Below are 22511 nucleotides of genomic sequence, written 5' to 3'. Positions count from 1 at the left end.
CATCCCAGCTCCATTCACCCCCTCCAATCCCATCCCGGCTCCATCCATTCCCCTCTAATCCCATTCCGACTCCATCCATCCCCTCTGATCCTATCCTGGCTCCATCAACCCCTCCGATCCCATCCCGGCTCCATCCACCCCCTCTGATCCCATCCCGGCTCCATCCATCCCAGCTCCATCCACCCCCTCCGATCCCATCCCGGCTCCATCTATCCCGGCTCCATCCATCCCCTCAGATCCCATCCCGGCTCCATTCATTCCCCTCCGATCCCATCCCGGCTCCAATTATCCCCTGATCCCTCACATCCCGGTTCCAACCACTGTGGCAGGTTAAGGGGGGAGAGCCACATCAATGCACTAGCCTGGCTTAATGCTGGAGGGGGGTGACACCATTTTTTACCGCACCGGGTGACACCAAACCTAGTGACGCCACTGGCCCGGCGCTAAGGTACTGTAAGTAAAGTAGCAGGAATATTGCAGGGGAGGGGAACATGGCGATTGGGAGGTGGGGAATTGACAGGTAACATCTATGCTGCTAGGAGTGATTTTAGGGAGGGGGTGGGGGTTAGAGGATATGTGCTAGGGGGCTTTGATTTGAGTTAGAACTCGTGCTAGAAGTAGAAGGAGGGGGCAGTTTTGAAGTTTGACCCCCCAGCACAATTCCTCTTCCTTCCCAAAGCACCCCCTAATACATATCCTCTAATCCCATCCCAGCTCCATCCACCTCCTCTGATCCCATCCCGGCTCCATCCATCCCCTCTGATCCCATCCCGGCTCCATCCATCCCCTTTGATCCCATCCTGGCTCCATCCATCCCCTCCGATCCTATTCTGGCTCCATCCACCCCCTCCGATCCCATCCTGGCTCCATCCATCCCCTCCGATCCCATCCCGGCTCCATCTACCCCCTCCGATCCCAACCCAGCTCCATCCATCCCCTCTGATCCTATCCCGGCTCCATCCATTCTCCTCCGATCCCATCCCAGCTCCATCCATCCCCTCCGATCCTATCCTGGCTCCATCCACCCCTCCGATCCCATCCCAGCTCCATCCATTCCCCTCTAATCCTATCCCGACTCCATCCATCCCCTCTGATCCTATCCTGGCTCCATCAACCCCTCCGATCCCATCCCGGCTCCATCCACCCCCTCTGATCCCATCCCGGCTCCATCCATCTCAGCTCCATCCACCCCCTCCGATCTGATCCCGGCTCCATCTATCCCGGCTCCATCCATCCCCTCAGATCCCATCCCGGCTCCATTCATTCCCTTCCGATCCCATCCCGGCTCCAATTATCCCCTGATCCCTCACATCCCGTTCCAACCACTGTGGCAGGTTAAGGGGGGAGAGCCACATCAATGCACTAGCCTGGCTTAATGCTGGAGGGGGGTGACACCATTTTTTACCGCACCGGGTGACACCAACCCTAGTGACGCCACTGCCCATCAGTGCAGATCAGTGCAGGTTATCAGTGCCTATCAGTGCCTCCTCATCAGTGCCCATCAGGGCCACCTCATCAGTGCTCATCAGTGCAGCTTATCAGTGCCCAATAGTGCAGCTTATTAGTGCCGCCTCTTCAGTGCACATCAGTGCAGGTTATCAGTGCCCATCAGTGCAGATCAGTGCAGGTTATCAGTGCCTATCAGAGCCACCTCATCAGTGCCACCTCATCAGTGCCACCTCATCAGTGCTCATCAGTGCAGCTTATCAGTGCCCAATAGTGCAGCTTATTAGTGCCGCCTCATCAGTGCACATCAGTGCAGATCAATGCAGCTTATCAATGCCCATCAGTGCCATCTACCAGTGCCCACCAGTGCTGCCTCATCAGTGTCCATCAGTGCCGCCTCATCAGTGCCCATAAGTGCAGCTTATCAGTGCCCATCAGTGTTGCCTCATCAGTACCACCTCATCATGCCCATTAGTGCAGCTTATCAGTGCCCATTAGTGCAGCTTATTAGTGCCGCCTCATCAGTGCTGCCTCATCAGTGCACATCAGTGCAGATCAATGCAGCTTATCAGTGCCATCTACCAGTGCCCACCAGTGCTGCCTCATCAGTGCCGCCTCATCAGTGCCCATCAGTGCAGCTTATTAGTACCGCCTCATCAGTGCCGCATCATCAGTGTCCATCAGTGCAGCTTATCAGTGCCCATCAGTGCTGCCTCATCAGTGCCACCTCATCATGCCCATAAGTGCAGCTTATCAGTGCCCATTAGTGCAGCTTATTAGTGCCGCCTCATCAGTGCTGCCTCATCAGTGCACATCAGTGCAGATCAATGCAGCTTATCAGTGCCATCTACCAGTTCCCATCAGTGCTGCCTCATCAGTGCCACCTCATCATGCCCATTAGTGCAGCTTATCAGTGCCTCATCAGTGCAGCCTCATTAGTGCCCATCAGTGCGGGCTCATCAGCACACATCAGTGAATAAAAATGACTTATTTGCAATATTTTATAACATAAACTAAGAAACTTTTTTATTATTTTAATTTTTAGTCTTTTTTCGTTTGTTTGGCAAAAAAAAAAAAAAAACTAGTGGTGATTAAATATCACCAAAGAAAAGCTCTATCTGTCTCAAAAAATGCTTTAAAAAAATGAATATGGGTACAGTGTTGCATGACCGCGGAATTATCATTTATCATTGTGACAGCGCTGAAAGCTGATCATTGGCCTGGGCAGGAAGGGGGTGAAAGTGCCCTGTATTTAAGTGGTTAAGGGACCCCATGACAAGGGATCAAAATAATATTGATTTGTTCTTGAAAAAAAATTACAATGAAGTTTTCTTAAATTGTTTACAAAAGACAGAAAAAATGAATTAACTCACAGAAACGAAAACTTTACATTGAAGTCTCTATAAGGAAAATACAGTGTTAATATAATGTACCCAATAATAACTTAAAGTGTTACTAAACCCACAACAGTAAAATCAGTCTGTATATGCAGTAAAGCATGCTTGTTATACTCAATGTGGAACCTAAGGGGCAATCCTCTGCATTGTGTAAAAAGGCTGTTTGATCCTGTCTTCTCTGATCCTCCCCTTCTTCCACTGTCCCTAATCCATCTCCTGATAAAACAGAACCCTTGGAGGCAGTCTGCACATGCTCAGCTTGGTGTGTATTGCTAGACAGTTTTTTTTTTTTTTGGGAGGGTGCATGTGATTAGCACAGGGCCAATCAGCACTGTCCAGACAGAGGGTCGGGGTCATGCAGCTTCATAGGACAGTCAGAGGAGAATGAAAACTCCTCCTACAAGCTTTAACCAGTCACAAGACTACTATATACCGCTGATAAGAAAAGGTGTTAAACAGTTTATGTTTGTTAACCCTTCACGCCGACAGTACACAAATATACGGACTGGCTATTTGCCCACTAGACTGGGTTTTTTTTTCCGTGGGGCTGCATATTTGCAAATCTCCCTTTTTGCAGATGGCTTGATCGCTTTGTAAAAGCAACACACATTATATATTGTTATGCCCCGTACACACGGTCGGACATTGATCGGACATTCCGACAACAAAATCCTAGGATTTTTTCCGACGGATGTTGGCTCGAACTTGTCTTGCATACACACGGTCACACAAAGTTGTCAGAAAATCCGATCGTTCTGAACGCGGTGACGTAAAACACGTACATCGGGACTATAAACGGGGCAGTAGCCAATAGCTTTCATTTCTTAAAGTGGTGTTCCGGCCGAAATTATACTTTTTAAATAAAGATACCCCTATAATACACAAGCCTAATGTATTAAAGTAGTATTAATTTATTAATGTAGTAAAGTTAGTCTGTAAACTAAGGTTTGTTTTGTTAGTTTATAGCAGTAGTTTGTTATTTTATAAACTTACAGCAGGCTGTGGCCATCTTAAGTGTGGGCATCTGAAGCCAGACTGTATTTCTTCCTGGATCTCATCCTTGCAGATCTCGCACATGCTCAGTGCAGCACAATCAGTGTAATAGGTTTCAGGTCAGGTTTCCATAGCAACGGCAGTGTCAGAGGAAGTTGCCGCCCCTTCCCAGAAGGCATTGCAAACAGGAAATGATGCGATGGGCCACGGCCAGAGATTAGGAAGTGAAAAATGAATACAGCAGATATACAGTAGGTGCTGAGAAAAGAAATGTAAAAATATCCAATTTGTTTACAGTGCACAGTTTAGTGAGGGATGCTGAAGAGTGGTAAAAGTGGGTGGAACTCCACTTTAATTTATTCTGAGCATGCGTGGCAGTTTGTGTGTCGGATTTGTGTACACACGATCGGAATATCGGAATTTCTGACAACGGATTTTGTTGTCAGAAATATTTATAGCCTGCTCTCAAACTTTGTGTGTCGGAAAATCCGATGGAAAATGTGTGATGGAGCCCACACACGGTCGGAATTTGCGACAACAAGGTCCTATCACCGAAAATCTGACCGTGTGTACAGGGCATTAGGCACACTGGTAACCCTTTGATCACCCTAGATGTTAACCCCTTCCCAGCCTGTGTCATTAGCACAGTGACAGTGTATAGTATTAGCACTAATCACTGTATTAGTGTCACTATTGATGTCAGTGTCAGTTATACAGTTAGTGTATACCCCATGACATTGTCAGCTAGTGTCAGATTTCCAGTCATACTATCACAGTCCCAATATAAGTTGCTTAAAAAAAAAAAAAATCCATTATATAGTATAACTTTCACGCTAACCAAAAAATATACACTTCTTGTGATTTTTCTTACCAAAGAAGACATGTAAAACAATAAAAAGAAAAAAGGATTGGGTAACAAACCATTATGCAACAATGTATCCAAATCTATTGTGGCAACAATTCAATAGTGACCAAATTAAAATAAAAAATATGGCTACAAAAATGTAGTCCTTGCTACAAACAAATAAAGTCCGTACAAAATGTGGCAGTTTATAACAAACTTCTTAGTGTTCAAACCCAAAGCGTTAATATTAGTAAGTATGCCGTGATTAAGCTGTGTCTTGAACAAAATTAAGAAAAGGGTGCTCATAAAAGGAATCTTCCACCACATATATCACACGCCTCTTACCAGACTGATAGGATCTCAAATTATAGAGACCACATTAGCTTGAAATATATTTGGAAATTCCGCAGCAGGAAGGAGACTCCCTCCTGGGTGGAGCCAACTCTGTGACATCATTCCGCACGAGCAGGCTGGTGCTGCTGACCGCCGCCATGTACATCACTGTGTGTGTGTTACGCTATTTTTTTTACCATCTAAATTGTAAGTGTAATCCAAGACTTAATTAAAACCTCTTCAGCTCCTGAAGTTTTACCCCCTTCATGACCAGGCCATTTTTTGTGATACGGCACTGCGTTACTTTAACTGACAATTGCGCGGTCGTGCGACGCTGTACATAAATGAAATTGATGTCTTTTTTTTCCCCACAAATAGAGCTTTCTTTTGGTGGTATTTGATCACCTCTGCCGTTTTTATTTTTTTGCGCTATAAACAAAAAAAGAGCGACAATTTTGAAAAAAAAAAAAAAAAACACAATATTTTGTACTTTCTGCTATACAACATATCCAATAAATTTTTACAAAAAAAAATCGAATTTCTTCTTCAATTTAGGCCAATACTGTATGTATTCTGCTACATGTTTTGGTAAAAAAAAATCCCAATAAGCGTATATTGATTGGTTTGTACAAAAGTTAAATCATCTACAATCTATGGGATATTTTTATTTATTTTTTTTTTTTTTACTAGTAATGGCGACGATCAGCGACTCATAGCGGGACTGTGACATTGCGACAGACAAATTGGACACTAAGTGACACTTTTTTGAGGGCAAGTGACACAATAATAGTCCCAGTCCCAGTAATACAGGGATCAGTCCTAAAAAAATGTGCACTGTCACTGTACTAATGACACTGCCTGGGAAGGGGTTATCAAAGGGTTAAATGTGTTCCCTATGGAGTGCTTTCTAACTGTGGGGGAGGTGCTTGTACTGTAAGAAGACAGATCCGTGTTCCCGCTGAGCAGAAACACACAATCTCTGTCTTCTCCTGTCACAGAACGGCAATCTGCCTTGTTTACATAGGCAGATCGCCATTCTGTCTGCCTCGGGAACGATTGGCGGGTCCCGGCGAACATCAGGTCTGCCGTCCTGCTGATTGGCTCCCGCTGTGTCCACCAGGGAGCTGGGTGGCGCGTGCGCCCCCCAGACCCAAGGAACAAAATTACGCACAGGTACGTGATTTTGCGCTGAAAGGCCGCCTTGCCGCAGTATACAGCGCCTTGAAAAAGTATTCATACCTCTTGAAATTTTCCACATTTTGTCATGTTACAACCAAAAAAGTAAATGTAGTTTATTGGGATTTTATGTGATAGACCAACGCAAAGTGTCACATAATTGTGAAGTGGAAGGAAAATGATAAATGGTTTTCATTTTTTTTTACAAATAAATATGTGAAAAGTGTGGGGGGCATTTGTATGGCGCCCCCCGGAGTCAATACTTTGTAGAATTACCTTTCACTGCAATTACAGCTGCAAGTCTTTTTGGGGATGTCTCTACCAGCTTTACACATCTAGAGAGTGACATATCTGCCCATTCTTCTTTGCAAAATAGCTCAAGCTCTGTCAGATTGGATGGAGAGTGTCTGTGAACAGCAATTTTCAAGTCTTGCCACAGATTCTCAATTGGATTTAGGTCTGGACTTTGACTGGGCCATTCTAACACATGAATATGCTTTGATCTAAACCATCCCATTGTAGCTCTGGATGTATGTTTAGGGTCGTTGTCCTGCTGGAAGGTGAACCTCCGCCCCAGTCTCAAGTCTTTTGCAGACTCTTACGGGTTTTCTTCTAAGATTGTCCTGTATTTGGCTCCATCCATCTTCCCATCAACTCTGACCAGCTTCCCTGTCCCTGCTGAAGAAAAGCATCCCCACAACATGATGCTGCCACCACCATGTTTCACGGTGGGGATGGTGTGTTCAGGGCGATGTGCAGTATTCGTCTTCCGCCACACAAAGCACTTTGCTTTTAGACCAAAAAGTTAAATTTTGGTCTCATCTGACCAGAGCACCGTCTTCCACACGTTTGCTGTGTCCTCCACATGGCTTCTTGCAAACGGGACTTCTTATGTCTTTCTTTCAACAATGGCTTCTTGTCACTCTTCCATAAAGGCCAGATTTGTGGAGAGCAGGACTAATAGTTGTCCTGTGGACAGATTCTCCCACCTGAGTTGTGGATCTCTGCAGCTCCTCCAGAGTTACCATGGACCTCTTGTCTGCTTCTCTGATGAATGTTCTCCTTGCCGGCCTGTCAGTTTAGATGGACGGCCATGTCTTGGTAGGTTTGTAGTTGTGCCTTACTCTTTTTATTTTCGGATGATGGATTGAACAGTGCTCCGTGATAAAGTTCTCCACAACTTTATCCCTGACCTGTCTGGTGTGTTCCTTGGCCTTCATGATGCTGTTTGTTTACTAAGGTTCTCTAACAAACCTCTGAGGGCTTCACAGAACAGCTGCATTTATACTGAGATTAAACTACACACAGATTGAATCTATTTACTAATTAGGTGACTTCTAAAGGCAATTGGTTCCACTAGATTTTAGTTAGGGTTATCAGGGGTCCCAGGTCCTTCCAGTGGAACGCATACCAGGAGGGCCGTTTTGTAACTGTATAGTGGGGTTTTTTCATTGCTATAAACGGCAATTGCAATAAACCCAGGATTTTATACTATGAGAGGCTGTCTTTCCATTTACTTTTTACCTGCATAATAACGCTCCGGAAGAGTCCCTGGGATTGCAACAGGAAGGAGTTCTGGACCTGAAGAAGTCACCATAGGATACCAGGGAGAGTGGGACAGGTCCACCTAAATAAGACCAACAAGCCCAGTTGACTTGCTATAAAGCAAGGGAATCACCAACATTTGGTGAGTGCGGAGTGAATGCACCATTGTACGTTGTGGAAACATAGGGGGCACACTGGGAACAAGGCACAAAGCACTTTATATTGCACAAAAGGGCTTTTTGTTTGCACTATGTCACTTTTTTATTTATGATGGACAGATTCGAATATCGTTTGACATCACCAATATGATAATGTTTATAGTATTCACTACAACTTTTTTAGTATAATCAATTTGTTTATGCATAAGCAAGCCCTGCCTGATATTTATATCTTATTCCTCCATAGCAAGAGGCTTGCTATGGAGACACTCAGCATGGGTGAGGAGCTCAGAGCGCCGGGGGGGGGGGGTACAGGTAGCAGGTAAGTATAACATGTTTGTTTTGTTAAAGAAAAAAAAATAGGTTTAGAAGTGGATGTAAATTTGAATATTCTAAAATTCATAAATTTGAAAATTCATAATTTCTTAAATTCGAAATTCGTAATTTCTTAAATTCGAAATTCGTAAATCTGAAAACTCTAAAATTCGAAAATCTGAAATAATAACTAACTAATAATAACTTAACTATTACTAACTATTAAATTATAGGTATTGGAATTTCCTTTCAAATTTGGCTGTTAGTGAACGTAACGAATACAAATTTATTCAAAGTTACGAATGATCCGAAACAACGAATGCCGTATCTAAACGAATGAAACCTAACAAATTAATAATAATAATAAAAATGTTTTATTGTTGTTATTATTTATTATTAATTTGCTTCGTTCCAATTTGTTTAGATGCGGCATTCTTTATTTCGAATAATTCGTAACTTCGGATAAATTCGTATTTCATTATGTTCACTAACAGACAAATTTGAAAGGAAATTCCAATGCCTATAATTTAATAGTTAGTTATTATTAGTTAGTTAGTTCTTTCGAATTTTCGGATTTTCTTTCTTATTTTCGAGTTTTCGAATTTACGAATTTAAGAATTTTTGAATTTTCGATTTTAGTGGAGGGCCACCCTGAGAAAAAAAAAATTACCAAAAATCCTAAAAATAATAATAAAAAAAACATTTGAAAGAAAAAAAAATGTTAAACTTACCTAAACCCTTGTTGCTAGGCAGTCTTCCTAATCTGCCTCTTCCTTTTCCGCGGCGTGTTCTTCTCCTCGGTGAGCGGCCCCGTTGTCTTCTGGGAACTGTGTGTGTTTCCAGAACACCACGGGGCCATTCACAGAGCGCCGCGCCGCTCGCGCGTGCGCAGTAGGAAACTGGCAGTGAAGCCGCAAGGCTCCACTGCCTGTTTCCCTTACCTAGGATGGCGGTGCCGGGACCCGAGAGCCGAGGGATGGGTCAGCCTCGGGCGGCCGACATTGCGGGCACCCAGAACAGGTAAGTACTTATTTAAAGTTAGCAGCTACAGTGTTTGTAGCTGCTGACTTTTACATTTTTTTTTTACCGCCGGAATCCCGCTGTAAGAATTTTCGAATGTACAAATTTACGAATTTACGAATTGTGATCGTAACGAATGAGCCAAAAAAAACAAAAAACAAATGAAACGAAAACGGACAAATTTTTCGGCAGTACTCATGTCTACTGTACTGCGAACAGACAAGCTCTCTGCTAATCTATTTATAGCACCCACCCGACACAAATTTCTGGCTGGTTTTATCTCGGCTGTCAGAGAGCTTGCCAGAAGTTATCATGCTGATAACAATGGAACGGAACAGCAGAAAGACAGGGGACCTAGGGCTTTGGAGAGAGATAAGAAAACACTGCAGATAGATGTGCTTAGGTCAAACTTCATGAATCAGGTTTAAATCCACGTTAAAGTTCAATTTGGCTTTAACCCTAACCTTAACCCACCCCTTACACTAAATTAATCCCTTTATATCAGTGTGTCTCGTAGTTCAGGATTTGTTTTTCAAACGCCTCCCTACATAAGAATCATTTCTGTTTTTTTGTTACCAAAACTGATTCATAGAAAACTCCCTTTAAGGTAAATTCCATAATTTACCCAGGCTGTTGGCGGAAAATCCGACCGTTTTTATTCTCCATCAGACAACTGTTGTCGGATTTTTCGCCAACAAATGTTGGATGGCAGGCTTTAAAATTTTACGCGGACAAATGTCTGTTGTCGGATTTTCCGAGCGTGTGTACACAAGTCCGTCGGACAAAAGTCCAAAGTACAAACACGCATGCTCGGAAGCAAGGACGAGCCGGAAGCGGTCGGTCTTGTAAACTAACGCTCGTAATAGAGAATTGACATTCGTGAAGCGGCAAATTATGAAATCCTGAAATGCAGCGCACAATTCTCTTCTTCTTTAATGGAATAATAATGAAGCTGCTTTGCTGGTGATACTGATGGAGTTAATGCAAACATATTTTCAAAGTTACCACAACACCATTATCCCGTAGTTTTTAAGATCAAAGATATAACTATGTTGGGGTCTCTTGTCAATTTTACATTGTATTTTATAAAATGTAACTGCCGACTCCCAAACTGTCATTTGAAGTAAAACACATAGCCAAGTATTATTCACCACATTTTTTTTTTATTGTGCAGAACTTAACCAAAAAGTGCATTCTATGCATCCAAAAATATAGAAAATATACCAAATCAAATCATTATTCAACCAAAAAATAAAATAAAAGCCTCATGCATGTGTCCTGCTTCTTAATAAAGGGGGTCAACAATGCCAAGAGTTGGTGAAAGCAGGGGTCCGTCATCCGGAGATAATTCCGAAAATCATCCGGATTATTCTCCTGGAGCTCCGGCAGCAAAGGCATATGACATAATTGGTCACGATTAATAAAGAAACCAATTTTTGGTCCAAGAAATCCTCCTCCTCCTGTTCCTGGAATGGACTTGGGTCAAAGCAATAACGCCAAGGCCAATAATAAATAACACCTTATCTCCTCCGAATCCGCAACATGGCTGGTTGGCTGGTCGAACGGCCATTCAGAAACAAACTGAAAAGAGCAAAATGAAAAGTGTGAAATGAAAAGCGCGAATCAGCACTTACCAAACTTCTACTAAGACGAATTTAGCAGAAGGAGCCCAAAGGGTGGAGCCTGACAATTGAACTTCCTCTTTTTCGTCTCGTAGTACGTTTAATACCTCACTACGTTCGTGTTTGTTGGCCAACAATTGTGTACCGTTTGTATGCAAGACAAAAAACACGCCGTCGGACAAAAGTCAGCGGTTTTGTCTGCAGAAAATCCGATCGTTTGTACGAGGCTTTATTCTTTTCCCGTTTTCCCCTTGTTTTTGTTTTTGTTGTTTTGGCAGAGATAGTAATATTTAAATAACATATTTGTTGTTTGTTTGAATTGTTCCATTTTTTAATTTCCCTTTTTGTAAGAGCTAAAATGTCTGATTATATTTTTCTATTCTTTTTGTATTGGTATTTGAAATGGCAATAAAAAGTAATTAAATAAAAAAGAAGTCACAAGACTGCTCCAACTGCTGATACAAAAATAAAAAAAAATAAAAAATTCCTAAATTGAAAAAGAGCATTTGCAAAAAAATATGTCATTTTTTTTTTTCTCCCATTAAGTTCATGCAACAGAAACGTTGAGCAATCCTGTTGTCAGCTAAAGCCTTTCTCCCAAATGTAAAAAAAATAAAAATAAATACTTGAAAGTATTAAAATCATCTTTATTGGGCTAATGTTATCTCTCCAAGCTGAACCGCTCGCTAGATTCTCAGAACAAAATTCAATCTCTCCAATAATTGCACAAGTATTTATTGTGCTCAGTGATGTTTACCTGCGGAGTCTTGTCGAGATTAATCGCATGCAGTATTAAGTGAAATGTTTTCCTCTCCTGAGAGGTGCATCTGCTTTATCAAGGTAGTTTATCCCTGATAATAGTCTGAAGCAGAAGTACTTCCTGAGAGCCTATGGATTACAGTGTAACAGCCACTAACAAGTCTGCGGTTACATATTAATACCAAGCAGCTGCATTATTCTCTTCCCAATTATAAAATAGCAATACTTACAAGATGTCCCAACACACCTAAGTAGAACGCAAATCAACCCGACGGTGAGATGCAGATGAACAGCAGAATAGGCTTTTAGTGCAAAAAGTAGTTTTTGCCCTTCTGCTTGACATACAAATACTGCATCTATAATTGCTAGACATGCAATTTAAAGTACAAGCAAAATGTGACAGAAGTACTTTTGGTTACTGTGAAAATGCAATCAGTGAGAACCTGTTTGGGCAGTGAAAGGGTCCCTAAAGGCAGGGCTTTTTTTTTAGAAGGAACTTGGTCAGTGGCGGCTGGTGCTCCATTTTTTGGGGGGTGGCAAACAAACCACCTGACCCCCCCCCCGGTTGTTGATCAATCGATCAACCCCCCCACCCCCGTCGCTCAGTCGCTCGGCGAACAACCCGACCCCCCCACCTGTCCCCCCACCTATCCCTGGTGTGCCGGCAAATATCTACGTTGTGACTTGAACCAGTATCCAGCTGGTTGTTGCTGCAGCACCCAAACTTTGAGAGCTTATACCAGGAACGTGTGCGATGGGAATATGAAGTATTCTTCCTCAGCTTCTTCCCCCCTGCTTCTGCTCCCAGCCAATACGGTTGCTTCTCCTCTCGACTCCTTTTTTAATATAGTTTATACGTTTTGACGTGAAATAGAATAGAAACGTTATCAGGATAAATATACATCATTGGTAATGATATTAATAACCATAACATCAGAAGTAGGGATGAGCTTCGAGTTCGAGTCGAACTCATGTTCGACTCGAACATCGGCTGTTCACCAGTTCGCCGAACAGCGAACAATTTGGGGTGTTCGTGGCAAATTCGAAAGCCGCGGAACACCCTTTAAAAGTCTATGGGAAAAATCAAAAGTGCAAATTTTAAAGGCTTATATGCAAGTTATTGTCATAAAAAGTGTTTGGGGACCTGGGTCCTGCCCCAGGGGACATGGATCAATGCAAAAAAAGTTTTAAAAACGGCCGCTTTTTCAGGAGCAGTGATTTTAATAATGCTTAAAGTGAAACAATAAAAGTGTAATATTCTTTTAAATTTCGTACCTGGGGGGTGTCTATAGTATGCCTGTAAAGGGGCGCATGTTTCCCGTGTTTAGAACAGTCTGACAGGAAAATGACATTTCAAATTAAAAAAAGTAATTTAAAACTTTTCGCGGCTATTAATGAATTGCCGGTCTGACAATACACATAAAAGTTCATTGATAAAAACGGCATGGGAATTCTCCACAGGGGAACCCAGAACCAAAATTAAAAAAAAAAATGATGTGGGGGGGTCCCCCTAAATTCCATACCAGGCCCTTCAGGTCTGGTATGGATATTAAGGGGAACCACGGCCAAAATGTAAAAAAAAAATGGCGTGGGGTCCCCCCAAAAATCCATACCAGACCCTTATCCGAGCATGCAACCTGGCAGGCCGCAGGAAAAGAGGGGGGGACGAGAGAGCGCCCCCCTCCTGAACCGTACCAGGCCACAAGCCCTCCACATTGGGAGGGTGCTTTGGGGTAACCCCCCAAAACACCTTGTCCCCATGTTGATGGGGACAAGGGTCTCATCCCCACCACCCTTGCCCGGTGGTTGTGGGGGTCTGCGGGCGGGGGGCTTATCGGAATCTGGAAGCCCCTTTTAACAAGGGGACCCCCAGATCCCGCCCCTCCCCCCTGTGTGAAATGGTAAGGGGGTACCCCTACCATTTCACAAAAAAACTGTCAAAAATGTTAAAAATGACAAGAGACAGTTTTTGACAATTCCTTTATTTAAATGCTTCTTCTTTCTTCTATCTTCTTTCTTCTATCTTCTATCTCCTTTCTTCTATCTTCTATCTTCCTTCGGTTTCTTCCTCCATCTTCTTCTTCTTCTGGTTCTTCTGGTTATTCTGGTTCTTCCTCCAGTGTTCTTGTCGGGCATCTTCTCTTCCTCTGCGGCGTCTTCTTCCCTTCTTCTCCTCGGGCCACTCCGCATCCATGATGGGAAGGAGGCTCCCGCTGTGTGACGCCTCTCTTCTTCTGACGGTTCTTAAATAATGGGGGGCGGAGCCACCCGGTGACCCACCCCCTCTGACGCACGGGGACTTGACGGGGACTTCCCTGTAGCATTCCCCGTGACATCAGAAGGGGCAGGGTTACGTAACGGGTGACCCGCCCCCTCTGATGTCACGGGGAATGCAACAGGGAAGTCCCCATCAAGTCCCCGTGCGTCAGAGGGGGTGGGGTCACCGGGTGGCCCCGCCCCCGTTATTTAAGAACCGTCAGAAGAGGAGAAGCGTCACACAGTGGGAGCCTCCCTCCATGCCCGACCCGAGGAGAAGAAGGGAAGAAGACGCCGCGGAGGAAGATGCCGGACGAGAACACCGGAGGAAGAACCAGAAGAACCAGAAGAACCAGAAGAAGAAGAAGATGGAGGAAGAATCCGAAGGAAGATAGCAGATAGAAGAAAGAAGAAGCATTTAAATAAAGGAATTGTCAAAAGCTGTCTCTTGTCATTTTTAACGTTTTTGACATTTTTTTGTGAAATGGTAGGGGTACTTTTGTACCCCCTTAGCATTTCACACAGGGGGGAGGCAGGGATCTGGGGGTCCCCTTGTTAAAGGGGGCTTCCAGATTCCGATAAGCCCCCCGCCTGCAGACCCCCACAACCACCGGGCAAGGGTTGTGGGGATGAGGCCCTTGTCCCCATCAACATGGGGACAAGGTGTTTTGGGGGGCTACCCCAAAGCACCCTCCCAATGTTGAGGGCATGTGGCCTGGTACAGTTCAGGAGGGGGGGCGCTCTCTCATCCCCCTCTCTTTTCCTGCGGCCTGCCAGGTTGCGTGCTCAGATAAGGGTCTGGTATGGATTTTTGGGGGGCCCCACGCCATTTTTTTTAAATTTCGGTGCGGGGTCCCCCTTAAAATCCATACCAGACCTGAAAGGTCTGGTATAGATTTTGAGGGGGACCCCACGCCATTTTTTTTTTATTATTTTGGCAGGGGTTCCCCTTAATATCAATACCAGACCTGAAGGGCCTGGTATGGAATTTAGAGGGACCCCCCACAGCATTTTTTTTTTTTTAATTTTGGTTCGGGGTTCCCTGTGGGGAATTCCCATGCCGTTTTTATCAATGAACTTTTATGTGTATTGTCGGACCGGCAATTCATTAATAGCCGCGAGTAGTTTTAAATGACTTTTTTTCCTTTGAAATGTCAATTTGCTGTCAGACTGTTCTAAACACGGGAAACATGCACCCATTTACAGGCATACTATAGACCCCCCCCCAGGTACGAAATTTAAATGAATATTACACTTTTATTGTTTCACTTTAAGCATTATTAAAATCACTGCTCCCGAAAAAAGGGCCGTTTTTAAAACTTTTTTTTTGATCCATGTCCCCTGGGGCAGGACCCGGGTCCCCAAACACTTTTTATGACAATAACTTGCATATAAGCCTTTAAAATTAGCACTTTTGATTATTCATGTTCGTGTCCCATAGACTTTAATGGTGTTCGCGTGTTCGAACTAATTTTTTGCCTGTTCGCAAGTTCTGGTGCGAACCTAACAGGGGGTGTTCATCTCATCCCTAATCAGAAGAAAAAGAGGGGAAATAGCTCAGAAAAGAAAGAGGGTAGCTAGAAATGGAGAAGGGAGAAGGATTCTGGAGAAACTGAGAGGAAGAGAAGGGAGACCGAGTAGGGCTGTTTGGTGAACATTTCCCTCCGGTATCCTCAGACGAGACCCAATATACAAAAGATCTATATGAAGATCTTTGAGCTGTATCGATCAGAGCAGATAGCGATCTCAAGTATGTTGTAGGCATCTAAACAGAACCAAAAAGGGGGATCTACTTAGAGAAACAGATAGGTGTGGTCATCCATGGAGGGGTTTTGTGCTTGATATGTATCCAGCATTTTTGATAAATGAGAAGGAAGATATTTAGGGAGGCTCTATCTGTAGATGTCAGACAGCTTTCGATAAAAGAGATGACCATCTTTTGTTGAACTTGCTATTGATCTATGTGTGTTGGAGCGTGGCGTCCAGTTTTTCTTGGCAGAGCAAGGTTTTGAGTCAACCCTTTTTGAAGCCAAATAGAGCCCCAGGCTCTAATTATATTTAAAAAAAAAAAGCCCCACTGAAATCCATGCATCTAGCATTTAGATTAGGGGCCGGGCGCATGGATTAGGGGGGTGGCGCCCCTGCACCCCTAATGGAGCAGCCACCACTGAACTTAGTGGAACTTAGTTCCACCACCTCTAGCTCAGGTCCTTTGCTCCCTGCTCACCCCTATCACTTTTAAACACAGAAGTCCAGCTTTTGTGTTTTTCAAGTGACAACTTGTCTCCCAACGGTTCCCACAGATCTAATCTGACTTCCTGAGTGGCTTCCACTGAGTGCAGGATGGGGACAAGGGAGATACAGGTGACCAGGGTGCAGTGAAGACGCTGACACCCCCACTGGATGATCTCTGAGCCACCTACAGTGTGCATCAAGGAACTAGAGCCGGCTGGGTGCTTCAGCTTAATGCAGCAATAAAAATAATGCATGGGGAAGATGGTGGAGATTTTAAGGAGGAGGGATGGGGGAGAAGATAAAGCAGAGGGGCATATCTACTGTGAGGCAAGCAAGGCATTTGCCTTGGGTGGCATTTTTTAGGGGGGCAGCACTACCCCAGGGGGGCAGCGCTACTCCAGAAGGGCAGCAGAGGCTCCTTAACCACTTCCCATCCTTTCGATATTTGTACCGGGATGATGCCTGCAGCAGCAGGCATCACCTCAGTATAGTTTTTTAGAGCTGGCAGTTGGCTCTCTTGTGGTAGCAATAGGAGCAGCTTACTAGCTGCTTGATTGCTATTACAAGCAATTTGTCACCTTCTGTGGCTCTCTCAGGCTCTCCCGTCCCACAACCGGGAGACCCGAGCGACCAGCCGGCAAGCCTGCTAGCTGTCGGGACAGCCAAGCAAAGCCGGGATATTTGGGACGAATCAAGATCTGAGACAAAAACGGTATACCACAGCTGGGGTGGGATTTAGATGGAGGGGCGTGTAGGGCAGGACAAAACCAAAATACACTACTGAGTGGGGGGGGGTTGCATGCAGAGGTCAGACCTGAAGAGGGGTGAAAGTGAGATGTGGATGGGGGATGCAGAGGTAAGCAGCTCTGTAAGAAGGCTGAACTCTGCACTCTGTGTCTAGCGCACCCCTGAACTCTGAACTCTGTATGTAATGCACTCCTGGTATTTGATGCCACTTTAAGACCCTCCCACTGTTAGTGAAATTTGACCACACCTCCTATTTAATTGGTTTGGAGGATATGTGTGTGAGGGGGGAGGGGGGTTTTGGGGGGTCGTGTTTGTGTTCCTGCACCTATTTTCTGAGAAAAAAAAAGTTCTGCCCAAAGGATAAGAATATGTGTCACAAGGAGGGGGGCTGACTGGGGACAGGTGGCATTGCCTAGAAATGAGAGTAGTCTGCCACTGTGAGTGCAGCAAGTGATGGGGGAGATCCTGTGCTGCTCAGGCTACAAGGGAAAGCAGTGCTGGGTCCACTGCTATGCAGGCCAGGAAGGGAGCTTGTCTTGGTTCCAGACAACTGTTAAGCAAAGGATAAATCCCATTAAGCCGCACATCAATGCAGAACCACTGGTATTGGAATGAATGGCAGTCTCAGCCAGGCCACATGCCAACGCATTTCACTCCATTCCTCAAAGCTTAATTCACAGTTAAGCTCCAAGGGGCAAGCCCACCCAAGTGCAGTATCGATCGATCACTGTCACTTACAAAACACTAAACGCATAACTGCAGCGTTTGCAGAGTCAGGCCTGATCCCTGCGATCGCTAACAGTTTTTTTTTGGTAGCGTTTTGGTGAACTGGCAAGCACCAGCGGCCTAGTACACCCCGGTCGTAGTCAAACCAGCACTGCAGTAACACTTGGTGACGTGGCGAGTCTCATAAGTGCAGTTCAAGCTGGTGAGGTGGCAAGCACAAGTAGTGTCCCGCTGCCACCAAGAAGAAGACAAACACAGGCCCGTCGTGCCCATAGTGCCCTTACTGCTGCATTCGCCAATCCTAATTGGGAACCCACCACTTCTGCAGCGCCCGTACTTCCCCCATTCACATTCCCAACCAAATGCAGCCGGCTGCATGAGAGGCATTTTCTTTATGTCCTCCCGAGTACCCCTACCCAGCGAACCCCCCCAAAAAAGATGTCGTGTCTGCAGCAAGCGCGGATATAGGCGTGACACCCACTATTATTGTCCCTCCTGTCCTGACAATCCTGGTCTTTGCATTGGTGAATGTTTTGAACGCTACCATTCACTAGTTGAGTATTAGCGTAGGGTACAGCATTGCACAGACTAGGCACACTTTCACAGGGTCTCCCAAGATGCCATCGCATTTTGAACCTGGAACCGGTTACAGTTATAAAAGTTACAGTTACAAAAAAAAGTGTAAAAAAAAAAAAAAAAAAAAACACAAACAAAAATAAAAAAAAATAGTTGTCGTTTTATTGTTCTCTCTCTCTCTATTCTCTCTCTATTGTTCTGCTCTTTTTTACTGTATTCTATTCTGCAATGTTTTATTGTTATTATGTTTTATCATGTTTGCTTTTCAGGTATGCAATTTTTTATACTTTACCGTTTACTGTGCTTTATTGTTAACCATTTTTTTGTCTTCAGGTACGCCATTCACGACTTTGAGTGGTTATACCAGAATGATGCCTGCGGGTTTAGGTATCATCTTGGTATCATTCTTTTCAGCCAGCGGTCGGCTTTCATGTAAAAGCAATCCTAGTGGCTAATTAGCCTCTAGACTGCTTTTACAAGCAGTGGGAGGGAATGCCCCCCCCCCACCGTCTTCCGTGTTTTTCTCTGGCTCTCCTGTCTCAACAGGGAACCTGAGAATGCAGCCGGTGATTCAGCCAGCTGACCATAGAGCTGATCAGAGACCAGAGCGGCTCCAAACATCTCTATGGCCTAAGAAACCGGAAGCTACGAGCATTTTATGACTTAGATTTCGCCGGATGTAAACAGCGCCATTGGGAAATTGGGGAAGCATTTTATCACACCGATCTTGGTGTGGTCAGATGCTTTGAGGGCAGAGGAGAGATCTAGCGTCTAATAGACCCCAATTTTTTCAAAAAAGAGTACCTGTCACTACCTATTGCTGTCATAGGGGATATTTACATTCCCTGAGATAACAATAAAAATGATTAAAAAAAAAAAAAAAAATGAAAGGAACAGTTTAAAAATAAGATAAAAAAATAAAAAAATTAATAAAGAAAAAAAAAAAAAAAAGCACCCCTGTCCCCCTGCTCTCGCGCTAAGGCAAACGCAAGCGTCGGTCTGGCGTCAAATGTAAACAGCAATTGCACCATGCATGTGAGGTATCACCGCGAAGGTCAGATTGAGGGCAGTCATTTTAGTAGTAGACCTCCTCTGTAAATCTAAAGTGGTAACCGGTAAAGGCTTTTAAAGGCTTTTAAAAATGTATTAATTTTTGTTGCCACTGCACGTTTGTGCGCAATTTTAAAGCATGTCATGTTTGGTATCCATGTACTCGGCCTAAGATCATCTTTTTTATTTCATCAAACATTTGGGCAATATAGTGTGTTTTAGTGCATTAAAATTTAAAAAAGTGTGTTTTTTCCACAAAAAATGCGTTTGAAAAATCGCTGCGCAAATACTGTGTGAAAAAAAAATGAAACACCCACCATTTTAATCTGTAGGGCATTTGCTTTAAAAAAATATATAATGTTTGGGGGTTCAAAGTAATTTTCTTGCAAAAAAAAATAATTTTTTCATGCAATCAAAAAGTGTCAGAAAGGGCTTTGTCTTCAAGTGGTTAGAAGAGTGGGTGATGTGTGACATAAGCTTCTAAATGTTGTGCATAAAATGCCAAGACAGTTCAAAACCCCCCCAAATGACCCCATTTTGGAAAGTAGACACCCCAAGCTATTTGCTGAGAGGCATGTCGAGTCCATGGAATATTTTATATTGTGACACAAGCTGCGGGAAAGAGACAATTTTTTTTTTTTTTTTGCACAAAGTTGTCACTAAATGATATATTGCTCAATCATGCCATGGGGATATGTGAAATTACACCCCAAAATAAATTCTGTTGCTTCTCCTGAGTACGGGGATACCACATGTGTGGGACTTTTTGGGAGCCTAGCCGCGTACGGGACCCCGAAAACCAAGCACCGCCTTCAGGCTTTCTAAGGGCGTAAATTTTTGATTTCACTCTTCACTGCCTATCACAGTTTCGGAGGCCATGGAATGCCCAGGTGGCACAAATCCCCCCCAAATGACCCCATTTTGGAAAGTAGACACCCCAAGCTATTTGCTGAGAGGTATAGTGAGTATTTTGCAGACCTCACTTTTTGTCACAAAGTTTTGAAAATTGAAAAAAGAAAAAAAAATGTTTTTTTCTGGTCTTTCTTCATTTTCAAAAACAAATGAGAGCTGCAAAATACTCACCATACCTCTCAGCAAATAGCTTGGGGTGTCTACTTTCCAAAATGGGGTCATTTGGGGGGGGTTTGTGTCATCTTAGCATTTTATGGCCTTCAAAACTGTGATAGGTAGTGAGGAGTGAAATCAAAAATTTATGCCCTTAGAAATCCTGAAGGCGGTGATTGGTTTTCGGGGCCCCGTACGCGGCTAGGCTCCCAAAAAGTTCCACACATGTGGTATCCCCGTACTCAGGAGAAGCAGCTGAATGTATTTTGGGGTGCAATTCCACATATGCCCATGGCCTGTGTGAGCAATATATCATTTAGTGACAACTTTTTGTAAATTTTTTTTTTTTTGTCATTATTCAATCACTTGGGACAAAAAAAATAAATATTCAATGGGCTCAACATGCCTCTCAGCAATTTCCTTGGGGTGTCTACTTTCCAAAATGGGGTCATTTGGGGGGTTTTTGTACTGCCCTGCCATTTTAGCACCTCAAGAAATGACATAGACAGTCATAAACTAAAAGCTGTGTAAATTCCAGAAAATGTACCCTAGTTTGTAGACGCTATAACTTTTGCACAAACCAATAAATATACGCTTATTGACATTTTTTTTACCAAAGACATGTGGCCGAATACATTTTTTTTCAAAATTTTCGGTCTTTTTCCGTTTATAGCGCAAAAAATAAAAATGGCAGAGGTGATCAAATACCATCAAAAGAAAGCTCTATTTGTGGGAAGAAAAGGACGCAAATTTCGTTTGGGTACAGCATTGCATGACCGCGCAATTAGCAGTTAAAGCGACGCAGTGCCGAATTGTAAAAAGTGCTCTGGTCAGGAAGGGGGTAAAACCTTCCGGGGCTGAAGTGGTTAACTCATTCACTGAGGATACGTTTGTGGCCGCTTGTTTGATTGCAGGGTATACATCAAGTCTTCAGGAATGCTCGGCTTGCTAGCCACTGGAGGTGTCGGGAGGACTTAAAGGCCTTGGCTGGGTATTAGCCACAAGCTGTGATAGCTTGTATAGTTGGTAAGCCTTCAATTTATGTGGTGGTGGATTCACGGTGTCCTTTGAATGGTGACAATTCCTTACAGGGTGTTTCAACATTTACTCCCCGTTGGGAAGCATTATGGAAGAGACTTTCACACAATTTCATTTAAGTTTTACACGTTTTTAATTTTTTCTGTTGTATTTGTTGGCTCACTTACCAATATTGTAATATTCATGACACTCACTTTTTGCTGAATTGGTTAACTTTGTTTCACTTAATAGGTTACTTCTTACAGGGTTCACTTATTCATTGCATTTAATCGCATCTGTATTTTTGATCACTCTTTTTTAGTTTAACATTATAGGGTTTTCATTTTATTTGTCAACTTAACCTACAGGTTTACTTGCTCACTAGATCACATTTTTGCCTATTTCATTCACTATCAGCGCAGCTTCTTTTTTTGGTTACTCAATAATTCCCCAGGGGTTTACTCTGCCACTGACTTTTCTTTCCCTTTTGCTGGTTCAGGTCACTCCAAGCACAAGAAAATGAGAAGACACAAGCCACAGGCAGGTATTGTATTGCTCAGTATCAAAAGTTTATTCGACACATTATTATTTCTATAAAACAGATATAGGAGGTGGCTTAGGCAGTAGCCAATCAAAGGTTAACATTTTGCATATGTAGTGAAAATGAAGCTAGCTTAAAATACACTCTCATTTCTTGGAGATCTGGTGTTTTTTTTTTTTTTTTTCATTAAACTTAACTTAACAATATTGTTACAGCAAGATATATTCTGACATATAATAAGAAAGTTGTTAACATAAAACTCACTTTATACCTACAGACAGTGCCGCTGTTAGAAATCATGGGGCCCCATACAGGCTTCCTAAAGGTGCCCCCCAACTCCCCCTACACCCCACCCACCCCACAAGGTACAGTAAACAGCAGCACTGACCTTACCTGCCTACGCCTCAAAAATTAAAAAAAGTCCCTCCTTTGCTCCCACCTCCTGGGCCCTTATGTTGACCCGATGGGGCCCAGGGAAATGTAATTTGAGCCTTGGTAAGCAAGTGGGAGCAGGGGTGAGGTCTAGTAAAATCTATTTATTTGTTTAGGCAGAAATCAACAATGAAGCTTCCCCAGGCCCCCCTGTTTAGCTGATGAGGCCTGGGCCCAGTACTACAGGACCAGTTGTACTGCCTTATCAGCAGCCCTGCCTACAGAGACTTACTGGAGACAGGTGGGCATTGCCCACAA

The sequence above is a fragment of the Aquarana catesbeiana genome, linkage group LG11, assembly GCF_042186555.1.
Source record: "Aquarana catesbeiana isolate 2022-GZ linkage group LG11, ASM4218655v1, whole genome shotgun sequence".
Taxonomy (NCBI): domain Eukaryota; kingdom Metazoa; phylum Chordata; class Amphibia; order Anura; family Ranidae; genus Aquarana; species Aquarana catesbeiana.
This window is presented reverse-complemented; position numbering follows the sequence as displayed.